Source organism: Dromaius novaehollandiae, chromosome 1 (assembly GCF_036370855.1).
Source record: "Dromaius novaehollandiae isolate bDroNov1 chromosome 1, bDroNov1.hap1, whole genome shotgun sequence".
In the NCBI taxonomy this organism is placed as follows: domain Eukaryota; kingdom Metazoa; phylum Chordata; class Aves; order Casuariiformes; family Dromaiidae; genus Dromaius; species Dromaius novaehollandiae.
In genome coordinates, this window is record NC_088098.1 from 186724840 (window position 1) to 186740497 (window position 15658).

The 15658-nt window shown below is 43.5% G+C and overlaps 1 protein-coding gene across 3 annotated transcripts in view; it reads right to left on the reverse strand.

The window, feature by feature from the left end:
- Positions 1-15658, reverse strand: part of TSC22D1 (TSC22 domain family member 1) — a 95618-nt gene that overhangs the window by 2887 nt on the left and 77073 nt on the right. The window lies entirely within an intron of this gene.

A 15658-nucleotide genomic window follows, 5' to 3' on the forward strand; every position in this document is an offset into this window, starting at 1 on the left:
GACAGGAAGGAAATGGAGAAATGCCTTAGTTGATAAACTCCTAGATCCATTGCCACTGGTCTACAACATCGGGCATTCATGCAACCGCGGACAGAAGCGCAACCCGCAGAAACAAATCTCTCTCTAAAATATATACGTGTGTGTGTGTGCGCGTATCGGGGGGGTCGGCGGCGGCGCTAGGCTGCGCGGGGCGGGCGGCGGGCGGCAGCGGGGCTCTGCGGCGGCACCATCGGGGCGGCGGCGGCGGCGCCGGGAGGCTCCGGGTCAGCGCTCCGCCGCGCCGCACAAAACCCGGCCATCCCGGCCCCCCGCATAAGTTATGCGCCGCCGCCGCCGCCCATTGGCTGCGCCGCCGCTCGCGGCCACGCCCCCAACGCATCTTATTAGGAGGCGCGCTTCCCCCCCCCCCCCCCCGCACGCACATCCATACGGAGCGGCGCAGCCCCCCCGCGACCCCCCCCCGCGCGGGGCGGCCCGACACGCGTGGCCGTGGGGGGGGGGGGGGCACGGCCGCGACGGCCTCCCCCCGTCCCTGCTCGTGGTGGCGGTGTGGGGGGGAGGGCGGGCACAGCGCTTCGCAACGCCGGTTTGCACCCCCCAAGAAAAAAAATAATTAAAAAAAAATAATAATAAAATAAGGGGGGGAAAAGCGCTCCACGGCAGCGGGGCAGGCGGAGGCGCGCGGTGCGGCGCGGGGCCGGCGGTGGCCTCGCCGACACCGCCACCTGTCGGCGCAGCGGGCCCAAGCGGCGGCCGGGTCCCGGCCCCGGCCCCGTCTCCGCCCGCGCAGGAGCCACCTGCAGCGGCACATTTTAGCACCGGAGAACGAAGACACCCCCGTGCGTTGGATAACGCGCTGTGCTTAATCCGCAAAGCAAAGCAGACCCGAGATGTTCACGCACACAGCGAGGCAGATGACACAAAACTCTGAAATCTCACAGGCTCGCTGGGCCTCCGAGGACCCACGATAATCCTTTCTACGGGCAAAAACGGACTTCCGCCCCGGAGCCCACAAAGCCGTTGGTGAAGACACTCAGCTATCAGACCGCTCAGAAAATGCGGACACAGCACAAACCCGCAAACTTTGAGCAAGCTGCTCACCATCCTCACACAGCAGCACTGGAAATCACTCATTTGCAGATCACACCACAGCATCCATGGTTTTAAAAGGCATGACACACGTGAATTACCAAGGAAAAGTTATTTTCCAACTTGACAGCAATATATTCCTCAATAGACGCTACGGCTCTACTATCTGCATGGAGGAACATGGTCACTCTTGTCACAGCGATTCAAGGCAAGGAGCCTCTTTCCACCGGTAACTGTTTAGGAATAGGCTGAATTTGAACACCGCACAGTACTTTCATAAAAAACAACCAATCTCTAAAAACACCATTTCTAGGCCTGCACTTTCACTTTATTCCATGTCTTTAAGCCAAAGCCCCAGACCTCCTTGACTCTCCACAGCCAACCTGAGCGCTGGAAGTCACACGCACATCACAGGTGCTGCTCTCACAGGAGCAGGGAGGCCGGGAGGTGGGAAATAATCATCTCAGAGCTAAATTTAGCATTTGCGTATCTACATCATCCTTCTTAGCTTGTTTTTTTTTTCCTGTTGTCCTAGTCTACTATTCTTTCATTCAATAATGCCAGCTCAGTAGTACAAACAAATTAATCCTATTCACAAGAGAGGTCACATTTAAGGATGACGAGTATCACATACATGTTTTTCCAGCGTGCCCCAGAAGGGCACGGCTCTCCTCTCACCCTCTGGGCTACCTGGGGGAGCTGCACACAATACAATACAATACAAATGGGCTGAAAATTAAAGGAAGTTTTCAAAAAACTTGCTTGTTTTGAATTGCAAATTTAGTAGCAAGTAAATCAGTGATGAAGCAGACCCTTTTATACTCAGCGACAAAAAGCGCATCACCTGTATTTGGAATCTGTATCAACTTCTGCCCTAGACTTGATCTAAATTAAGCCTTTTATGAAGGGCCCTGAAAGTCAGTAATCTCCCCAATGACTCTTCACCGCAGCAGTAGCTCAGGACAGTGGAGTTAAAATTGCAGCTGGGCATGAGCCAGGGGAAATCTCGATCCCCTGAAGCTCTGAATCGGAGAGAAGATTAGGCAGCAAACAGGGAGAAGACCCATCTCTCCTCTCATTAGATCCTTATAAAACAACTCACTCAAACATGGCAAAGTTATAAAACCCACGTGCATGGACAGACACACACTTGAAATGCCCGCTTTGCTCTTGCGGGATAGGAACAGACATTGGTCTCAGACTACGCCCCAAAAATAAATCCATGGACATGTTGTAGGATGACTGTTGTTTGCTCCCATAACAATCGAAAATCATGAAACTATGAAATGTCAATATTCCACTTCTGACAGAAAGATGCTACGACTCACAGACTAAATCAACAATATTGCCCTCATGTAATCTACATTAATAATGAATAAGAGATACAGACTCGATCCTAAATCGAATTCCCACTAAACTCATTAAGCATCTTCCATTAACTTCAGTGGGCTTTTAGCAAATTCCTTCATTTATTTTTAGATGCCTACAAGCCTGAGCTGTAATTCAACAGAAAGCTGTCCACTCCATAACTAGGACTGCACATTAATACGAACGCTCTGCTTTGCCCACCCTACAAAGAAAACCAGAAGTGTACCTTTATGTCTGAAAAACAAGCAGCCTTGGACCACTGAGCCTTCAGATCCTCTAGAAAATAAAACCCATCCTTTTACCCCCAAAATCTCAGGGGGTGGCACTCTGTTTCCAGTGAGCTTGCTACCAGTAGTCTCCCCTGAGGTTCTCGCTTCAACATGCCTTCACCTGCCTGACAAGGACAGGGAGGCAACATCACATTTAAAGTCTGGGGTTTTGCTGTTGCTTTGGGTTTTAATACTATTTATGGAATAAGACAGTTTATATTACAGCTAATGACAACGCTCCTTCAAACTCCCTTTCCCCTTTCTTACTCAGAGTTGTCTCCCCTCTTGCCTCCTCCACACCACAACATTCAAAATGGGCTTCACTTTTTTTAGACCATGTAGCTTTGAGTCACTAATTCTCCCCTACAGCACTAGGAGGGAGTCCAGGCATGACTATGGCGTTACTCAAAGCAAAGCCCGCAAACAGTCCCTGTAACAGAGCTCTTTCACACCTTGTTAGACATGATATCTTCCTGCGAAAGACTACAATTTTACATACATGGTGGCAGAAATGTGAAGGCTGCCCCTACGCATTCAGCAGGGTCCTTGTTCATGTGAAGCTGCTTCGGGTCTGCACCACAGTGGCCTAATTCATACCTGTGTCAGCCCTGAACTGCCGTGAGTGATGTCTCGCCAGAGTCCACTCGCACGTGGTATCGCACATTTAGAAAGTGCGTGTGTTTATGGAGCACCAGAGGTGATTACAAAATGCATAAAGTAATACAAAAAGACTAAAGACAGGTTACTGAGAAATGAGCACAGGAAATTACAACACAGTGCTAAACAAGCAGCTCACGCACACGCTTTGATCTTCAGAGATAAATTAAGTTGAAACATATACCATAACTAAAGACTTTGAGTAAGCTTTACCTTTTGAAGGGTTTTAGTTCTTAAATGCTCTTTCTCCTATCAAATAATTTCCTCTTGTCTCAATTTAATGATGCTAAGCACTTTAGAAAGTGCTTCTCAAGTGCATAACAAGGTGAACTGCAGCGCAGAATCATTTAGTCCATACGCAAGTCTGTGGTTTGGCATATTTCTATGCGTTTTAAAAAAATATCCTTCACTTTTTAATTTATTTTTCAAGTACCTTGTCAATGTATGTTCCCTCTACATGCCAGCATTAAAAACCCTAGACAAGCATCTCCCGAACTGGAACTACATCTTATCTTTTGACTATGTTACAAAGAGACCACACTAGAAACTGTAACACAAAACAGTAATTTCTGCCACAGCACACTTTAATCTTGCACTATATAGACAGGCTCAGATTCAACAGATTTCAGCTACACATTTTCAACTATAAAATGTAAGACTGAAGAGGTTAAACTACAACAAATTCGTTAATTGCCCAAGAATCAACAAAAGTGACTGGATTCCACAAAACACCTGGTTTTACACCTCACTTGGAATCTAAGAAATGGTTAATAAAATGACAAAACATTATGCTGCCCTAAAATTCATAAATTCGAAGTTATTTGCATACTGACAGCAATCTCCATAGTATCAAACTTCTAGAAAAAAGCTAAAAAGTAAAAATCTAAAGGAGAAATGCTGGCTGAAGTTGAAATCAAGGGATAAAACCATTATTTAGATAGGTAGTGATTCTTTCCTCATCTCAATAAAGATACAAGATAGACTGAAGAAACCGCCTAAGGAGTTTTTCCCCTCCTACAGCAAACCAAAATTCTCCTATAGACTAAGGATCAAGACAGATCACATTCCGATAGTCTGATAAACACCCCAGAATCCCTGTCAGCTTCCTTTTCAACCCCAAAATGTATAGGTACCATCTTGATTTAAGGACACCAAGCCAATGAGAACTTACTGCTCAGCTCCAAAGGTCAATACGCATTTTATTTCCTGTGTGAATGCCGCAGATCCCAGTGTAGGTACCTCTGCTTAACTGAGAGAAATATCTGGTACTGAGAGGTTCTTACCAGTTTTCTTAATTGTGTGCTTTTCCTCCCTAGTAATAAAGTTACTTGCATCTATAATTTGGCTTGGTAGGAATTGATTTCTAAATTTATGAAAAAGCAGAGAAAAATGGAAAGCTATGCAAAACGCACTTCTAGTGAAATGAAGGGCTATATTTGTAAATCTATTTTTGCCAGATGCACAAACAGAACTAAATATTCAGAAGAAAGAACACATACACCCTACCAGGCTCTAGAAATAACTCAACAGTATCTCTAATCGTAATACATACAGCAGCAGCATGCTGTGCATTCGGCACAGGGGACAGAAGGAGGCATTTAAAAGCAAGAAGATAACCATGTAAGATCAAAAGAAAAACACGGAGTTCTCACTGGCTCCTCTGGGGATATCCTCTTTCTCCTTTAGAAGGAACTGTAATTGCTAAGTCAACCTCAGTTGCTTTAATGAGAGAATTATAATGATTCTACCAAACAATGAAGACAAAATAAAACTTAAGGTCGGTATCAAGTACCTGGATACAGGCTAACAGACAGGATCCACTCCTTATCTGGCTAGGAGCACTCTGCAAGGAAATACGAGCCATCTTAAAACAATCTTGATGTTCGAAGAGGGACCTCTGGCATCTCTTTTCCTGGGATCATCCACAGGTGACTATCTAGCAATACAGTTGGGATTAGAGAACCTGGTCTGTGAGTATCAGTTGGGTTATTTCAGAGCCTCCTCACAGCGTCAAGTAAGGTTTATGATAACTCAGCATCTGGATGCAATTCCAGGACTACATCACCTTAATTTAAAAACTTATACATTTGGAGTAACACCTAGTTTGGAAATCACAGGCTTCCCTAACTTCATATCCAAGCTTAAAATGAAAAAGTGTAAAATATTTGGCTTTAATAAAAAGTAAAAGCCCTCCTTAGTACCCTCTAAACCACCCTTGACCAAGCACTGCAAGTGAGAAAGGATCCAACAACTATGTTAGTATCCTAGTATCCTAGTAGTATGAGACATCTGAATCAGTTGGGAACCAGTTTTCTTGCTTTTGGAAAGCTGTACACAACTTCACTCTGTACTGTTGCTATCGCCAAGATGGCAGGAGAGTAAAGTGTCGAGAAGAGTGCCATAAAGTAGCAGACGTAGGAAATACTGGCAAAATGTTACTTTAAGTTTCACAACACCAAGCATGGAGCTGAAATTTGTTTTTCCATTCTGTGAAACTTTAAATCATTTTAGATTTCACTTATAAAATGAACATTCAGCTCCACGGTTTTATCTGTAGCTTTAACGTGCACTGCTTTTCTTGAAGCCAAGGAGAATATCTCAGAGTAAAAACCACTTGCACTAAAATCTAATCCCACTTGCTCTCCTGACTCCACAACAGCGGATTTTCTGACTATGCACTCCAAAATTAAATGGAGAGGAGAGGAAAGAAAGTCACTGGAGCATTTCTAGTTACACCTATCATAACAAAAGAAATAGAGCAAGTATAGGAAGTGGTTTGGCACAGTGACACGATATGCATTTGGAAAGCTTAAGTTCTCTATATTAAACAGCATCTCTGATCCACAGAGGGCCAACAGGCCCAAACGGACCAGCTAGGAGGGACTCTGGGACAACGGCATGCACACACATCAGCTTGCATAGCACACAGTGGGATTGCTTCCTCAAATGAAAATATCAAAAGGCTTAAGCTGTAACTGAGAAGGGTCTTTTTTTTTTTTTTTTTTTTTTTTTTCCCTTTTAAACTCTTACTATCTTCTGAGGATTTCCTGAAAAGTCACACGGCTGTAACCACCATGTAGTGGGAGCACTACATCTTGCTGCGTGGTGCTAATTGCAGAAGGGGAGGGGTGGAAGTGCTGGACCTTAAGTCCTTCCATTTCCCCTGTCCTCAGCCCCCTGTAAAGTCTAGGCCTGCCATGCATTTTTTACTGCTAATCCCTTCCTTCCTCTTTTCCCTACCTCCTCCCCTTTTTCTAATCGTTCCCTGTGAAACTACATTGGAAATCTTGAATCAGCTAACAATTTATTCACACACTCTAAACAGAGAACTATTGGTTTGGGATAACAGCTGGCCTGCTCTTCTAACTGAAGATTGTTTTTCCTTTGATGGCCACTCTTCAACACTTGAAGTTAAGCCTACATTTCACACAGGAGTATGTCGCATCAGAAGCCAAATCGACGCAGCTAGGAGGGAACAAAGCCAACCCCCCCTGCAGTTAAACAGCATCATCCTATGGTCTTCAGGAAGCTCTGAAGGAGGTTCCCTACTCCAGCTTCCCCAGAAATGACTGAAAATAGTCAAGGACAGTCAAAGGAAAAATAAATAAATAAATGGGGGGGGGGGGGGGGGAAAGACCATAAGATCACAGTACCACAAGGGAGCATGGGGGATGTGGAATCCAATCTTCCAGGAAGGGCGATGAAGGTAAACCATTGCTCTGCTTATGAGACAGCAGATCACTTATTACCACTGTGCTGTGCAGAACCATTTTAAAGGTCATCCTACTAAATAATATCAACCCCCCATCACCACCAGTCACTCACATATGTACTAGAATAAAGAAGACCGAACTCAGAGGTTTGTATTTATGGTAAATTAACTTTGGCCTCACAATGGTACAGATACCAGTTAAAACTTTTCCTGCAACTTGCACATATATAAACACCTCTCTTCTGCGCAGATGCTCTGAGGACAGTAAGGTGTGAGGTTAAGTGCCACCTTCCTTCCTCAGTGGAGATGCTAATTTGGTAGACATCTCTCCTTTATCCAGTTCTCTATGACACTCCTACAATTTTGGGATCTTTGTGACCACTGGCAAATGACTGTTAGACACCACCAATAAACAACTAGCTCGATCTCCTAAAGATATGCTTTGTTGGAAGGAAAAAAAAAAAAAAAAAAGGTACATTCAGAGTTGAAAACGATCCTTAATGGAGAAGTGTTATTTTAGACTCTTCTCTGCGATTTCCTCTTATCCTCCTTGCAAATACTTCATTAGGAAAAACTAACACAGAACACTCATTTAAAACAGGTCTTCATTTCTTTAAAGTCCTAAGCTCAGGCACACGTGCTCCAAACGCAGGACGCACCTCAGGAGCAGTAAGCCACGCCAGAGCAGGCACTGGCTAGTTGCTGTGAAGTTCCCAGACATTATGAAGATGAAATTCCTTTAACTCATGTTTCACAACATGCCCTGAACTGCGCGGCAAGAGCTTACCAGTTCAGTGAGATGCACATGCTAATGCACCACTGTGGTTCCTCCAAAGCAAGGAGACGCCAGTTTCCACTGAGCCTACAGAAACGTGTTCACCTCCTTCCCCTTGGTGGGCCACAAAATTTCAAAGCCCTATCACCGCCTTTGAAAAAGTTTTAATGAAAATCCTTCAAATTAACTCTATCTCCTGACTCTAATGCATGCCCAAGTTTATAATGGCATGTTTTTTAACTGCTGAGTGCTCAGGGCACACTAATTTTTATTCATATTTTCAAAATTTCTTTTAAAAATTGAGAAAATTCGAGACCTGCTCTTCCATCCAAGCAAAAGTACACTTAAACAGGCCAAATTCAGTCTAATATATTTAAAGTTATTTTTATACCTGAACGGAAATTGTCATTGCTAGGAAACAAAGACCAGGTAGCGCCACTCAGCCAGGGAGTTTGGGGGGAATTTCCAGAAGCCTGGTTTACCACATCCATTGTGCAGCACAGAGCACCCCAACGTCTTGCTGCTTTTATCCAGGCATTTGCTGACTGATGCCTTTTTCCTGCTCAGCCAGTGCTTTTGTTTTTCCTCCCTGTGGAAAGGAGGGTATGAGGGGAAGCTGCTACATGCCTGGGCTTCAGCTCAGTAGGTGTTGAGAAACAGGTGGGTACAGCAACACTCGAGCAGGAAAGCACTCCCAGGTTTCTTAATCTGGGCACAGCTTAAGTGATTTAAGGACACAAATCCCGCTGACTCACAATTGCAAAAATCCCAATGGAGCATCTCCCGTTTAAAACATTTACAATTTCTTCACATGAGGAAGAAACTGTAATGCAGTACTGATTTGAAATAGAATGCAAAACACTTGGTGCAGTTTAAGACTATAAAATGAGGAGTGCTGAAAGAATTACCTAAAGACATCCATATAGAGATATATATAAATATTTTAAGACCTGACTTCCCTTTTTGTTTTGGCTTTAAAAGACATATTACCCACTTTAACACAACACTTCTTCCTTCAGTCCTGCCACGCTGCACACCAAAGAGCAGTCAGAGCAGAGATATGCCAGCGCAGCAAATTTTGAACATGTCCCCAGAGCACCTTCTAGTCCAGAGACTGCAGATGGCCGGCACAGGTCCACCCCAGCTAGAGAAAGCCCGTATCCCAAAGTCCTTGATCTCCTCCAAGCAGCATTCAGCCCTCTCTAGCACTCCACTCCTATGACTGAAGGAGCCTTGGGCAGCAAAGCGTACTGGCTCAGAGGGTCCTAATTTCCCACAGCACCAGATCTCCTTGCTTACAAACGGCAGGTAGTCTGAGATGGCAGCATCTGGGGTGGCCATGCTGGGCAGACAGCACTGACATTTAGCTACCCTTGAGCCAGGCACTCCACGAACAGCAGAAGATATACCCTTAATCTTTTAATACACTGTAATCTTTCCTTCGCAAGTTATGTATTATTTCATTTCTGTTCAATGTCTGGGTAATCATCTTTACAGCAGGCAGAGCTGGCTAAATTTATGAATGGCGCCCTGTTCATGAAGTAGTCTGAACCATTCCCTTATACTGCTGGTGCCTGTTTTTTGATGGATATCCACCTAAAGTGAGTCTCATCAGCTGTTCCAGGAGCCTTTCGTACACCATAAAGTTTGAATTTGCATAGTACATACTGGGTCAGTCACACAACACTTCTTGAAAACTATCATCTCATCCTCCAGAAACTGCTGCCTATAAGAAAACACTTTGAGCCTTTATGGCAAAAAAACAATAACAACACAAAAAACCCCATACACAAAAAACCCACCACACTCCAGCCAGAAGTCCCAGATGAGTAACTCGTTTAGTAACGCATGGGAGTCCAAAACAGCTCCCAGGGATGTTTCCTCATTCCCCAGTGGGGTGGTTAGCTCGGGCGCCCGGTAACAGCTACCCTCAGCATCCCTGCGGCGAGCAGCTACACTCCTGTCAAACCAAAAACACCAGAAAAATCTCTGCAACAATACACCATTTAAAGCACCTCCTGCAGCTTCGCCAGGGGCACAGGATCACAGTGCAGGGCCACATCTCCTCTTCCAAAAACAGCCGTGGGCGACCTCCCACCTGCGGAGGCAGCAGGCTCTCCATGCTAGGTGCCGGCCAGGGGAATTCCTCATCGACTCTTCCCAGCGCCAACTGCCCGAGGCCTAGGGCAGGGAGCCAGTATCAGCAGCCAGTGGCTCAAATACAAGCAATCATGACAGCTATAAACAAAAACATTCGTAAGGGAACATTTACGTCGCATGGCCGCACCGGTGCTACCGAGATGGGCCCCGGTGTTAAGTGCGTTTGCCCAAACCTGTTTCTCAGCCCCATTTCGGAAGGCCTTGGCATTTCAAAACAAGCTGTTGGGAAAATGAAGTAGGGGAGAAAAGAACCATAAAACCAATTCAGAGCTTGGGAGGGAAATTACTTGGACTGAAAAACGTCAGGCTCACGAGGTTCACCAAATTTCTGGTTTCCGATTTAACTAGAGTGAACAATTGCCTTTAAATGGAGAAAATGCTAGGTTTAAGTGGCTCTCAGACTTTGTTTTCATTTCCTGTATTAGAGTGTATCTACTTATTATTTGTCTAATGGTTAATTGAAATCTGCCCCCTCCAAAAAAGTCACTAAGGAGGACTAGCCCATAAAAACAGTGGATTTTCCAGCTCTTGGTGTCTTCAAAAAGACACCGGATGCCCTTCCCTAAGGCATCCTTTAACAAGCCTGAGTAACTGGACTCAGAATAGGGATAAACTAAATATAATTGCCCAAGACAAAGTAGTATTTTTCCTTGCCTTCAGTACCACTTGTGTATTTTAACCAACTACAACCCGCTTTAGCCATGCCAGGAGCTGGCACTTGCACCCAGCGCAGCCTTAACCAACAGCACGTGCCGCCTTTCAGAAGCAAATCCTGGACACCAGACCTCAGGCGAACGCAGCTGCCCATCTGCCATCTTGACTACAGGAGAAGCAGTAGGAGCTCAGGCACACCCATGCAAGCACCATCTCCAGCTGCCTAGTGCTGGGTGGGTCCCCACAGCGCACAGGTATTTTTCAGATCACTTTTCCAAGGCACCATGGAGGAGCCCAAGTAAACTAGGTCTTGGACTCCATCCTGGCAGCCAAGCACCTAAAATTTTGTGTGTTGTTAACCCAGAGAAAGTCAGCTGCTTCTTTGGACTCAGTCGATGGATTCAGTAGGGCGAGTTTTGGGAAAAAGTAAATCATATGCAGTATTAGCCAAGGGCAGCAGCAAATGAGGGGAAGGGTTTCTCCTTAGTTTACAACCCACAGTGACATGACAGTCCTCCCATCCTAATTCACAGAGAAGCACCTACAGTAAAACCAGGGTCTCTTTGACAGAAATCTAAAGCAAACAAAGACAAACAAGAGGCAAACAGGAAGTAGGTGGCTGTAAAAGAGGATATAGGAGAAAACATGCAAATCCTTGCCATAAAATGACAGGCGCAGATTTTGTAAGGTGCTGCATCTAGTAGGGCTATGCGTACCAGGGGGGAAAAAAAAACAATTATAGCAAGCCATCTTTCAACAGTGCAGAAAGGTTAAATAAAATCCCACAGCCTCTCTACTCCATCATACGGTTTTCATTACATATTTTGTGGAATATATTGGTTCATGATAAGAAACAATCCTCTCACTACTACGTTCCTTGTTGGGTTATATATAAAGACACAGGACACTGCAGTACACGTACATTGTTCAGGTATAAAATACTTCTTATCTTTCATATATTTCAGTTGCATTTATGATGCCCATTACTCTTGTTCCCCATTAAGTGCTCAGATGAATGTGCTTAGTGTAACATGTAATATTCACTGGAAAGTTCAAGCACTTTATCAAAAATTGTTGAATGAAGAGAATTAATAACTTTTATAAGTCTTCCAGTGTATAACTTATATTATTTTAAATTTATAAGTCTTCCAGTGTATAACTTATATTATTTTTAAAAGCACCATTCATAGAGGAAAGTTATTCCTCGCAGGCATTACTATAAGGGCAGCATGAAAACAGCATCAGTATATTAATGATTATTTGTGAGAATTTATGCAAGAACAAGGTTTCTTGATTTTATGGATGTGCCAAAGCAAACGCCACAGTTCAGAGATTTGAAGTCTTCAAAGGCAATTAATTCTTTATCATTTACCCCTCATTACACCATCAACACATAATGCCTAATAAAGAGATGGTTCTGCATAAAAAGCAGGAAAACAACTCTTACTTAGATTGGGGGTGTAAGGTAGAAAAGAGTGGGTAAAATCTGTCTCCTGAATTATCTTAGTAGAAAAATATCACATTTCACAGGATCTCTTAAAGAATCCTAAGAGGAAATGAGAGATATTCTGTGACTGTGTTTTCTCCCATCGAAGGGTATTTGCCTTTTGAACACAGAATAACATGAAGCAGTCAAGGCGTTTTTTCCACGGTCATGTTTTAACTCAGCTTTAATTTTTTCCCATGTTCATCAAGTTACTAGTTATTTCTTTCAAACACTAGAAAGGAACCAGATCAAAATAAGACTACATTTCATATTTCACAGTTTATATGGAAAACGAGATGAATAAACATTGTAACCTGCACTAAGCTGCATTTCAGGGCCTTTCCAAACACACTTAACAACAGTGATGTACTCGACTTTTCTTTAAATGTATGAAAAACATGGGAGACATTATACAATAACATTGCTTTTTATATATGAAAAAATACTTGAGTGAATACAAAGTTGTTACCAAATATTTCAGAAGTTCCAAGTTCTGTTAAAATTTGCAGTTTTGGTGTAGTTACCTCCCTTCAAATTCAGAACAAGAGGAACAGTAGCTTTTGAAAAGAGTAAAGAAAAATGCTTTAATGGTAAACAGTTCATAATTGGGGTTATTTTAAATATTGCATCAAAGGTTCAAGATGTGTAGGTTTCAGTGAATAAATAAACCAGTACTTGTCTCTGAACCAGTATTATACTCCAAGTTTGAAATGGTTTTAACAAGTACCTGAAGAGAAAGATTTAAGTAGTTGCTCCAAGCAAAACATTTAAGAACCCCCCCCCCCCAAAGAAACAAACAAAAAAAACCCACCCAGACAAGTCAAGTACCTAAAAATTAAAACTTTTAAAATACCTCTTTAGGTGCTGTTCCAGCTCCAAGAACAACACCTTCATGGTTATTCCCGCCAGAGCCTCGTTCCTGGAGAAATGTCACTGTCATTGATATATCTGTTCAGCACCTGCTGGTCAGCTGCCCCAGACCGTGAGCCTGAAGAAACACCTAGAGATCCTTGGCAGCAGCAGGACGAGCACTGGCGTCCCACTACGAACCGCGAGGCCTGCGCTCTGCAGCACGTCCAGGCATCAAAGCCTTGCCCGTTAAAGATTACCCACTTGCTCCTATTCAAAGTTTGCTGAGTTTAATAGCGGTTGGTCACGATCAACACAAACAAGCAGGGCAAACGGTGACGACGCTACGACTCTCGAGATCACGTGATGCTCTGTTACATAAAGCATCAAGAGAGATTAAAATCTTTACGATTAGGTTTTCAAGTCTCAGAAACAAACACACCATCTTCTTTCAACAGTGCCCACATCGCCAGCTCTAACGCTAATTCAGCTTGCTCTCGCTCCTGGCAAAGCGTGTGATAATTGCTGTAGGTAGTTAATCCTGCTCACAGACAGACAGCTGAGTTGTGCCACTTCTCCAGTCAAAGTCCTAGTACTTAATGGCAAGAGTAATTAGATACAAAACTGACAGTACTCAGTATGCCAGGAAATATTTTACACAGGCAAGTCTTATCCCTGACTGCTACTGTCACAAGAAGCAGTGGTGAGAGTTTCAAAGTAATCAGATCCGTCTCTCAGCGTGTCTTCCACAGATCAGACAGAAGTAACGACACCCTCTGTACTCATTTGTTCTCATAAATCATGTATCAATCCAAAATTCAAGTCAGATATCGTATGTTCTTCCTCACAGAAACACACAACACCTAAGAAGTTTTCATTAACCTACCTGCAGAGATGCCATTATCCTGCACTGATTTACTGTAAACAACATGCTTTCCTCTGTCATGGAGAACACTTTCAGTGCAAACAAGAGCTTACTACTTCCGGCATATTGTAGATGAGTGAATGAACAAGATTCCCCCTCCTAGTGTGCACATGAGCTAGACAGCCAGAGACCACCTCTCACCTTGGAAGCAGCAGGCTGACTATAAGCATGTTTGCAAGACCCCCCGTGGTACAGGGCAGCATGTGTAGTAGGGCATTGCTCTTACCCACTTCCATCAGACCACAACCACAAAAATTCAGAGACAAAGAAATAAAACCTAGCAAATATTACTTGGGCTTACCTCTACTTACCACCTTACCCCTAAAGTGATATCAAATGTTTCCTCAAGCACATTTTTCTTATATGACTATATAGAAAAGAAACAAAACGGCAGGCCAAACAAGTGGGCTCAGAGCACAGCCATCTATTATTATTTAGCCATATTTCTGTTGCATCTTGCTAAGGTACTTAGGAGGTGACTCAGATGGCAATAGGTTCAGGCTCTGTGTGATAGAAAGCAAAGCAGTCTGGCTTTTTTTTTTTTTTTTTTGCGGGGTGGTGATGGTGTAAAATCCATTCAAATCAATAAATCTAACATCACAAAAAGGGAATATTTTGGTTAAGAGGTGGAAAGCAAGCAAAGATAACACATTAATTCTTTGGGGGCAGAAGGTTACCTCCCTATTGCCAGAGCCAAGAGAGAATTCAGATGATTTCAGCTGGGCATCAGATCCACTGCGAAGCAGTATGGAACATTTCTGACTGGTCTTCACAGAGCCTGGTAAACCTTGCTTGGAAGGGCATCATACTGCTTTTGGAGCATCCATAAGGAGATTTAAACAAGTTACACTTTATTATATTTTCCTCATTCTATCAAAGTCCACCTCCCTCGACATAGCATAGAAATAGGCAACTGTCACGGCTCATTTGAGCCTTCTCCTCTCATTCTCACAAGAAAGCAACTGAAGTGGGATCACATGGATCACAGAGCAGTTTTCTCCAAGGATGGAGATACTGGAGTGCGAGGCAGACGTGTACACTGGTCTTACGAGACTGACACTGGTTCTGAAAGCATATCTGCTCTTAAAAGTTTCAAATAAAGACTGGTATCATGCAACTACATAAAGAAAAAGAGGATGAGATGATCTGTAAAAGGAAGGGGTCTTTCAGAAAGCCTCCAAGGAACAGGAAGCTAGAAACAAAGAGATCAACAACTATTACGATGGGTGCATTTGACACAGTAGTATTGAATGACTTGAATATTCAAGATAAAATATTACTCATAGTTCTTGCTTATTTTAAAGAGCTGAAACTTTAAGCTGGCTACAGAATTGCTCAAAACTGATTCCAGAAAGCTCTACTAAGAAAGAAGCATCATCCTTACAAAACCTTTCCTAGTCAGAGACCTAGTACAAGAATAATCCCCAAAGAATCCTATAGGTAACATCATTTTATATCATTTATCCTACAACTTATCATGCCAATTCTGTAAACTACGTGGCTGACCCATGGGCTTGCTATCACTGGCAGTCAGCCTCAGCTGAGCCTATACCCCATGGGAGTGTGGCAACTGGCCTGAAGGCTTCAGATTTTAAGTTGCCTCTCTCCCAACTCTAACATCCTTTTTTACCAGCTCCGTTGTCCATATTCCCCTCTAAAACTGCATTATGTCTTTAATAAACAATTTTTCTCCATATTGTATAAACAGTACAAG